At 47.0% G+C, this 9173-nt stretch overlaps 1 pseudogene; it reads left to right on the forward strand.

The window, feature by feature from the left end:
* The window catches only part of LOC123055825 (BAG family molecular chaperone regulator 1-like), a 57213-nt pseudogene extending 48270 nt beyond the window's left edge, over positions 1-8943 (forward strand).
* The last annotated feature ends 230 nt before the right edge of the window (positions 8944-9173 follow it).

The raw sequence follows: 9173 nt of genomic DNA on the forward strand, positions 1-9173 counted from the left end.
TTAACTTTATCCAATCAATGCTTATATAAGGAAAATGGCGCCACCACCACCACTTGATGAGGATGATGACTATGAAGACCCACTTGAGGAAGCCATCTGTGCTCAAAGAGTGAGGCTGAGCGATCAGGAGGTGTGCAACCTATGGGACAACTTTCTGCCACGTGCCGACTTGGTCGGGGTGCCATTCGTGACCCGTCTGACAAGTACCATGATCGATCGACATGTCATGGTATGTTATTAGTGTAGAATCCAAGGAACTGTTAATAGTTTAGATAATCCATACTTATTAATTGATATGTTTTTCATATTCAGAAATTGCCAAAGAGCCTATCTGAGAGTTGTGGCATCGAGGCTGATGAAGAAGGCTATGCTGGAATACGCCTTACCGCAAGGGGCTCCGTCACTACTTGTGCGTACGGCGTGGACACGGACGGTCGCACGCACTTAAGCTCGGTTGGGTGGAAGAGCTTCCTCGTTGACAAGAATCTTCATGTTGGACAGGCCATCCTAATTACTATCAGGAACACCCACCGTCAAGGCTTGAAGATGATGATCGTCATCGATATCATCTAGAACTATATATGCGTGTGGCTGCTGATGATCGTCATGTTTGATTGCTACCTATGGATGAAACCTTTTATGTGGTCGATGACCGTTGAACTTGTTAAACTTCTTATGTTGGCTTCGTGAAACTATTTGGATGTGATCAAACTATGTTATGTGATCAAATTATGTTATTTGGTACTTGTTTCTTAGTCCGTAATGGCAAAACTATTTGGATGTGATCAAACTACGTTATGTGATCAAACTTCTTATGTCTATGAAATTGTGCTTATTGTTTCTTATGTCTATGGCAAAAAAATTGAATACAAAATCAAAGCAGTTAACTTCATGCCACTATGATAACCTACCGCCAGGGCTCTCGGCGGTAGGTTTGTGCTGACTACCGCCGTGGCCTATGGCGGTAGGTCCGTAAGCAGCCGTTAACGGCTTAACGGTCGTCAGCCACACCTACCGCCAGAACCTGCGGCAGTAGATTGTGCAACCCTACCGCCTGAAGGCCTGGCGGTAGCAAAAGGGTCAGATCTCGAAAAACTTTCAAACTGGGGTCGGATCTCGATTTTGTTTGACAAAAGGGTCAAAACACGAAATTTTGCCGCTCCTTGAGGACCCTACCCTCAAGGACATGAAGCTCCATGCCGCGCTCGCGGGCCCTGCCGTGCAGAGCCCGTATCACTTTTATCAAGGTGTAGGCAGGCCCGCCTCGCCCACCTTGCTAACAGTTAGGGTAAATCAAATCAATCACATCATCAGCCACAGCCAGTCAGTCTCAGAAAAAGTTGTTAAAAGAAACTTATTTGGGAGCCTGATGCATGGCGTGGTTCGCTGCTGTTTGGTCATGAGTACTTGAGTACCACTGCATGGAATGGAAGGGCAAAGGGCCTCCTCGTGTGAGAGTTTGAGTACTACCAACTTTTGACTAGTTAATTGCATGATTGTGCAATTTGAAGCCGGTTGCAAGTTTTTATGTTCTTTTTTTTAGATAATGCAAGGGTTAGGCTCCCAGAGTTGCAAGTCTAAGTGTGGATGTCATGCATCTTAACAAGTTAGATCGGAGAGTGCAAGCTTAGATGGGTGAGATGTATCAATGTGTCATGAGACGTGCTCATGCTTAAGTTGTGGATGAGATTTGTCAATGGGATCTTGGGCATAATACACTTGAGTTGCTTGCGAAGCCAGAATGAATGGTTGGTCGGACACCAGAGTAAAATAAATGCTTAGAGTTCACATTTGTGATGCCAAATTTATCAACTCTTACCCACGTGTGGATCTATCCGATGGGAGATGGTAGCACGGACTATTTTCAACCGGTTTGAATGGCGGTTATGTATAGGAAATTAGTTTTCTTATCCTTTTTATGCCAGCCGGTTGTGGCTTTATTTTTCTTTCTCTGCTCTTTGTGAGCATTTTTCTTTCTTTTGTTTGAGACATGATGACTTGTGTTGAACCTTTTTGCTTATTAATAAGTATGGTCGTATGCATCGTTCTGATGCAGAGGTCGGGGAGCTCCCCCTTTTCGAAAAAAACGTGTCATGTACACGGTTGTTAAAACAATCACATATTATCATAATAGATACTTTGTGATGGGGTGATGGAGCTCCTGAAGAAGTTGGCACAACTAAGAGGTCTCGGCAACGACCCGATACTTCGCCTCGGTGCTCAACCTGGAAACAATAAGTTAAAGTTCCGACGACCAAGATATGAAATTATTTTCAAGAAATACGCAAAATCTTGAGGTGGGGCGTCGAGTGTCAGGATGATTGGCCCAACCTGCATTTGAATAAGCTAGGAGTGTAGAGGGAGCAAAAGGGTATATGTGGGGGTTGAAATGCGAGGTTCCCTCGAGATACAGGACAATCCTTTTGATTAGATTAAAGTGGGAAGAGAGGAGCTTGCATGATCAAGCTCGTTGAACAATGTAAGAGAGATCGGGACGAGCAATGGTCATGTACTGCAAAAGTGCCGGTGAGATTATGATAGATCGTCAAGTTGTTTAACAGATCACCGTCAGAACCAGAAAGTTTGATCTCTTCTTACTTCCTTGCCAATTTCGACTAACGAGGTTGGAATCTTGACCCTTCAAATTTGCTTTTTATTATCTACTGAAATTTCTAAATGTGAAAGTGCATGGTCCATAAACTCAACTGTGAAGAACCCATATGTGGTGAGATTCCATCGAAAAACATCTCATCCTTGCGTGAGGTTAACCAAATTCAATCTAAAGAGAAGATTCTGCCTAAAAAAGCCAAGGGCCATACAAATCCCACCTGAAAGAAATATCCGGAGAGGATGAGCTGAGCACCTGCGCCTGCATTCTAGATGCTCTTACCAATTTACCATGCAACTCAACGACCTTGAATCCTTGATAGCACCTACGACAGGGCTATCGATACAATCCAATCCAATCCAATCTGCGGCTAACCAACTCGAAAATTCATTGGCGTGCTCGTCCACGCCTGCTCACGGTATCTTCGTTCGTTAGTTTGCAATGGGATTTGGGTTGGTCACCGTAGTCAAGGAGTATGCGCAGGATAGTTGTTCAGTGAGGGTGGACGGACGTCCAGGACATAGCGACAGCGTCGAGGTACTGTACCAACGTGAGCCGTAGGCAAACGGCCGCCCGGCTGCATTGAGGAGCCGTGCATGTTTCGACACCTGTTACGACGTGGGCACACAGAGGGAGTGCTCGTACCTGCACAGTCCTGGACCAGACCATTGCTCAAGCAAGCATTAAACACTATAAGAGTCGCGCAATGCGCGCACTCTGGCGATGTCCATGTTGGCACTGGGCACTGTTTCGACGGGAGAGGAAAAAAAGACAGAAGGGCCCTCGCTGAGCGAGGTGTTACCTGGATAGGTTTTTTCTCTTCGCCCCTTCCCCACGAAGCAAACCCCATGGCGCATAGCTAGGGTTGGCGCCGCCGCCGCCGCTGCCGCCTCCCCATCAGCCCATCCCAGCTCCTCCAGCGTCGGCTACCGGACAAGGCTTCCTCCTCAGATCCGTTTCTCCCCCAAACCTTCTGGTCTTCCTTTCCGCTAGGCCGCCATGATGGTTGCAGAGGAGGGGAGGAAGGGGATGGCATCGAGGTTCTGACGGTGGCCCTACTCGAGGTGGTGAGTTGACTATGTGCGGTGATTCCTCTCATTCTTTGGTCATTTTATGTTACGATCTTGCCCCGTCCCTGAACTTGTTGATTTTGTGGGTTCTTGTGGATCGCGCTGATCACTCAGCGGTCAGCGCGTCCGGGGCATTGGGGGAGGGCAACTATCTACTGACGGGCAAGATGGAGGTGCTCTCTGAGCAGCCATTGGTTGCGACCATGAGGTGAGGCTCCTTTTCTTTCTTTTTTCTTCTTTTTTGTGATTGGTTGATTGGTTGCAAGATAAGTTGGAATTTTGTCGTGTATCACCATGTCTTGTCGGTTGGTGTAGAGTTTTTCCTACTTTATTATCGGTTTCTGATTGGGCAACGCACCAAATTAACGGTAATTTGATTGGTGAGTTATGAATAGCATGGTCATGTGAGATATATGTACTTAACAGGCAAGAAAAGTACCCTTTTATGTGAAGAACCATCTAATTAATCAACATAATAATCCTCCTTCGACATCGAAAGGCAAGAGACTGGGGCGACTCGGGCGAAACCTTGCGCGCCGCCGCCCCCCTCCACTTAGCCCCCGCCCCCCTCGCCGCCGTCGGGCGTCACCGCCGGGCAAAGCCCGTGCGGCAGCCGGCGGCGGCGGGCCTCTCCTTGCTCTGCCGTGTGCGCTGGACGGCCCTGGACGGCTCGGCGTGCTTCGCGGGGCCGCGCGCCGGGGCGGATCTGGCCTCCTGGCCTCTTCTGCTGCGCGGTGGCGCTGGGCGCTGGGGCGGCGGCCCCAGACTGCGACAGCGTCGTCCTCCCCTCCTCCTCGCAGTGGAGTCGTGGCGGCGTGCCGGTTGGCGGTGGATGCGGGCTTCGTGCCCGGATCCGGCGGGGCGCAGGCCGTCGGCGGGATGCGGCGGCGCTGGCCGTCCTGGGCCCCGCGGGCGGCAGGGCGGACGCGCGTGGTGGTGGGCCGGTGGCTCGGGGCGGCCGTGGGTGGATCTGGAGCTGCAGCTTCCGGCCTCCCTAGCTTGGCGGAGCTGTTTGGCAGAGCCGGCCCTCTGGGAAGGTGTTGTGGTGTGCCCCGGCCGGCGTGGTGCCGGTTTGGGCTGCTGGGCACCCCGGGTTGTGGCCTCTGCATGGTGCGGGTGGTCCTGCCTCGGGCTGTGTTCGCGGCGCTACTTCCTCCCAGACCCGGCTTGTGGAGCGTGGTGGGCTGCAATGGTTTCTGCAGCCGGTGGTGGTTGGCGGTGGCGTGCTGCTTTGCGTGCTTGGTCACGTAGCTTGGGGGAGGACGGTCGGCATGTTGCCGGAGACGGTTTGCTGGGCAGGCTGTGGTGAGGATGGACTTGGTGAGCTCCGGGCGAAAGCCTAGCTCGACCTCGGTCGTTGCCGGCGTCGACGGCGTCCTAGGACGTCGTTCCCTCCTTGGAGGCGTCGTCGTGGAGCCCCTTCACCACCATTGTCGCCTCGGTCTCGGGCTCTCCGGGTGAAAACCCAAGTTTCGACCTTGGTCGGAGCGGGCGTCGGCGGCGTACTTGTCGCTTCCCTCTTGGGGGCGATGCCTTGGAGGTCTGGTCCTTCGTCAGGTCGCGGTGGCTCGGGTGGCTTTGCGGGTTCATCGTCGGCCAGGCGTGTGCGCGGCCTCGGGGCCGGTGAGGAAGTCGGAGCGGCGGCTCCGGAGAACAAGGTTGTGGAGTGTCGGATCTGGTCGCGTGGGCGGCAGCGTCGTCGGCTCAGGTGGAGCGCGGCCTCGGGGCCGGCGGGGAAGTCGGAGCGGCGGCTCCGGAGAGCACCTCTGTGCTGTGGAGTGTCGGTTCTGGTCGCGTGGACGGCAGAGTCGTCGACTCGTGTGGAGTGCGGCCTCGGGGCCGACGTGTGTGAGTTTAAGTGGTTTGTAAGCCGGAGTGGCGGCTCCAGGTCGTGTGGTGGGGTGGCAACTCTGGTCGTGTGGGCGACAGGGAAGTCGGTTCGTTAGGTACGCAGCCCCGGGGCTGGTGTGTGTTGATGTATCGGTTTTCGGCTAGTTTTCCTTATAAACTAGTCAATTCTCTTCTTAATGCAAAGGCAGAGCTCCTGCTGTTTCCTCGGAAAAAAAAGGCAAGAGACTGCCGACTCCAGGTGTGACTATTCTGTGAAATGCATCAGTTCTTCAAGAAATCTATTTGATGTCATATTCATCTGTGGAATTGGGCTAATAGTTTGCTTGATTTCAGGTTTGGAAGGTGCTATCCAAGGATGCGAAAACTCGGATTGTTCCTCCGGCCACTACACCGCAGCCCTGGCGTCTAAGCCTGCAGTGGCACCACCAGTCCCTCCTCTCTGTCTCTCCCGCCGTCCTAACAAACTGCCTCTTGTGTTTGTTGATTTGCGGGCTTATTGGTTTTGGTTCGGTTTGAAGGACTCTTCAAGCCTAACATCTTTCTGGAATAATTGAGTTGTTGAATCTGAAGGTATATAGTGCCTTTTCAAATCATGTATCTATATGCAGTTTTTTCATCCTCGAAATATTGTCGCTTACCTTAATTGTCCTACATTTGTGAGGTTGCTGAGGAGGTTGAGTTCTTACAGGTGGCGTAAAACTTCAGTCGCCTTCGATGGAGTGAAGGTTTTTTTTTTGGCATGTGCACAGAGAGCCTGCTTGGTTGCTTATGACCAGGCTGCTTTGTAGGCGATCAAGTCCTTGCAAGATGGTAATCGGGTTTTTGCATTCTAGGATTACAATGCCGAGTAATCAACAACGATGACGATGCAGGTATGGACTTTATGTGATAGGATAAGATTGGCATGGCAGATGGATCATGGTAGTTGTTTGTGCTGGACACCCTTTGATGCTTTTATCTTAACATACTATCTCCAGGTTTGTGAGTAAGCAGGTCATCTGGACAAATATTGGATAACCAACAATGCATATTTTGTCATGTATGTTCTGTTTGGCTGCAAACTTAGAATGACCAAGGTGACTTTCTCAGTTTTTTGGGTTTTTGCTCTTCTCAGATTTTAGGCTAGTTTTATAAACATATGTTCCACACGCTGAATTTAGATTTCGGTGTAAGATTAAAATAGGGGATAAATCATTGTGCCATGTTAATTTAGGGCTACAAAGAAGAAGGAAATTAGTGAAGAAGGAAAATTGTTGATTAGCCTGCTGTACGTGGTGTTTCTTTCAAAATAAATTACATGCCCACTTGCTGGTTTAATTTAGACGCGTGGGATAATGTCTCCTCTCCATGGCAACTAATAACCTCTCACATTTTTCCAGTTGTGTGATGCAGCTGAACCACAAAAGCAAACAATAACTATTCTGAATAACTATGACTGTTCTTAGCTGAACCACAAAAGCAACCTGTACTAGCTGAATCATGTAAGCGGCTTATGGTTAAACCTGAAAATATTCAGCATGGTCCAAGATGCACTAATTCACTTCTCTCAATTTATGTTTCTTTTTTTTATTCACGTATTTTCCTGCTTGTGGTCAAAGTAAGACTGGTTTTCCTTTGATTTTTGTGAGTTTCAGTTCAGTACAGGTTCCGACGAAGTTTCTCAGTTCAGTATAGGTTCTGATTTTCCCCTGTTTTCAAAAATTTCCCGACAAATCATTTTGTTACGCTGTTCATACATATAGTGGTAGGGAAGTATGGCGATCTTTTAGTCTTGCTGACCATCCAGTGTAGCAACCTTCTATTTTAATTGCGATAAGATGAGTAATGTAGTCTACAACAGTTGTCTTTCAAGTTTCCAAAAAAAATGTCAGTAGTTCATGCTATTTAGAAATTTCGATTTCCCATTGTCATGTAGCTCTCTTCGTTTTCGTCGTTGGTTTACATTTGTTTTACAATGTTTTGAGCCTTCGTACTAACCACAAGACACCGCTGCTGTGCCAAAGGAACCTCTTTGTTCACGAATTTACGTATTGAGACTAATTCATCACTTTGCTAGCTGTTCTATTTTTCTCTATTTTCCAATAGGAGTGTCATATGTAGATTTAGACACAAGTACAATTTCTTAGTTATTATTTACTAATGCAATATCCATGACCTTATTTTATATGAAATAAATCATCAGTAGCATACCTTATTTCCATATTGTTTTTAATTATGGATTTAGAGTGACTGTTTGTGTTCTTGCAAACCATAGGTGTTGATCCAATTATAACTGTATTACAACTTCTTTTGGCTGCTATCAAATGCTTGGTTGATCCCCAAAGTAGACGCATGCAGGACTACAGATTATTGCGATATTAGTTCTTAACTTGCTATGGTAGTTCTCAACTTTCTTTATCTATTTTAAAAAATATTGGAAAAGAAACATATCTGAGCTAGCTAGCTAATTCTAGCTGGTTCTTAGCTATACCATAGACATGTTTAGACTATGAACTCTTTCCTTTGCGGGCAATAGGATTTTGCAGCACTAGCTTGAAGGTGAGTACTTCTTTGTCAGAGAAATTGTAAAATGTTCATTTAGTTTGGTGTTTTTGCCAATTTAGAAAGCTATCCTGAATTGTTTGAGTACAGGTACTGAAAGATAACGGTGCATTGTTTTAACATATATTCTATTTTTAGTATCATCGATCATATTTATTTTTGATATCGTCATGCTTCAGAATATATACTATTTTTCATGTTAGAAACATTCAGGACATTATTGGTATAGGTTTGTGATATATTTTTCTTTGGTTTGTATATAGACAGCCCCAAATTTCTCAGGTGCGAGTTCATTACCATGAAAAGTTGGGTGAATTGTCAGTACATCAGGATTTAGATGGCTGGCCCAACCATCTCTCGGACCCATGCTCCTGGATACATGAGTTCTGATGTTTTACACACACATCCTACTTGTGTCATTTTTACGTAATCTTGTATAGAATGCTTCAAATTAAGTGACATTGAATACCAGTACTCTCAGGCGGCAACACAGGGCGGCGCCCCAACTGCTACTATTTGGAGAGGTGCATGCATGAAATTTCAGATACCTATGTTACTTAGTAGTTCCAAGTTATGTCTAATTCTGTGCTCTTGTAATTTCAGATGGACTATGCGCTTAAGTTTCCCTTCTATACCACGCTCGAACGTCTAGACCGCAAGTGGAACATCATACATTCTGATGCTAGAGGTTCTCACATCCTGAAGACACAATACTTGTAAGATTCGCGCCATATGGTATCGTACTTCAAATCATTTTAATTAGATATCATACTAAAATTTCAAACATTTTGTTGAATCAGGCCATATGGTATCAACCAAGAACTTTTTGCTTTGGCTGATGAAGATTTCACATTCTCTCAATCTATCCACTAGGATGAACTTCTGCATCTTGATAGGTTATCTGGCTATCCTGCTGTCTGGTCATGGAAACTTCCTTTTTTTCTTTGAGATTTTAAAAATGCATTGTTGCAACAGGTGGGTGAAAGAAAACAAGTTGAACCAGCTACAATTTGCACAGAAAATGACATATTGTTATCTATCTGCTGCTGCTACAATTCCCCCCTGAACTTTCTGATGCTTGCATATCTTGGGCCAAAAACGGT

The sequence above is a fragment of the Triticum aestivum genome, chromosome 2D, assembly GCF_018294505.1.
Source record: "Triticum aestivum cultivar Chinese Spring chromosome 2D, IWGSC CS RefSeq v2.1, whole genome shotgun sequence".
In the NCBI taxonomy this organism is placed as follows: Eukaryota; Viridiplantae; Streptophyta; class Magnoliopsida; order Poales; family Poaceae; genus Triticum; species Triticum aestivum.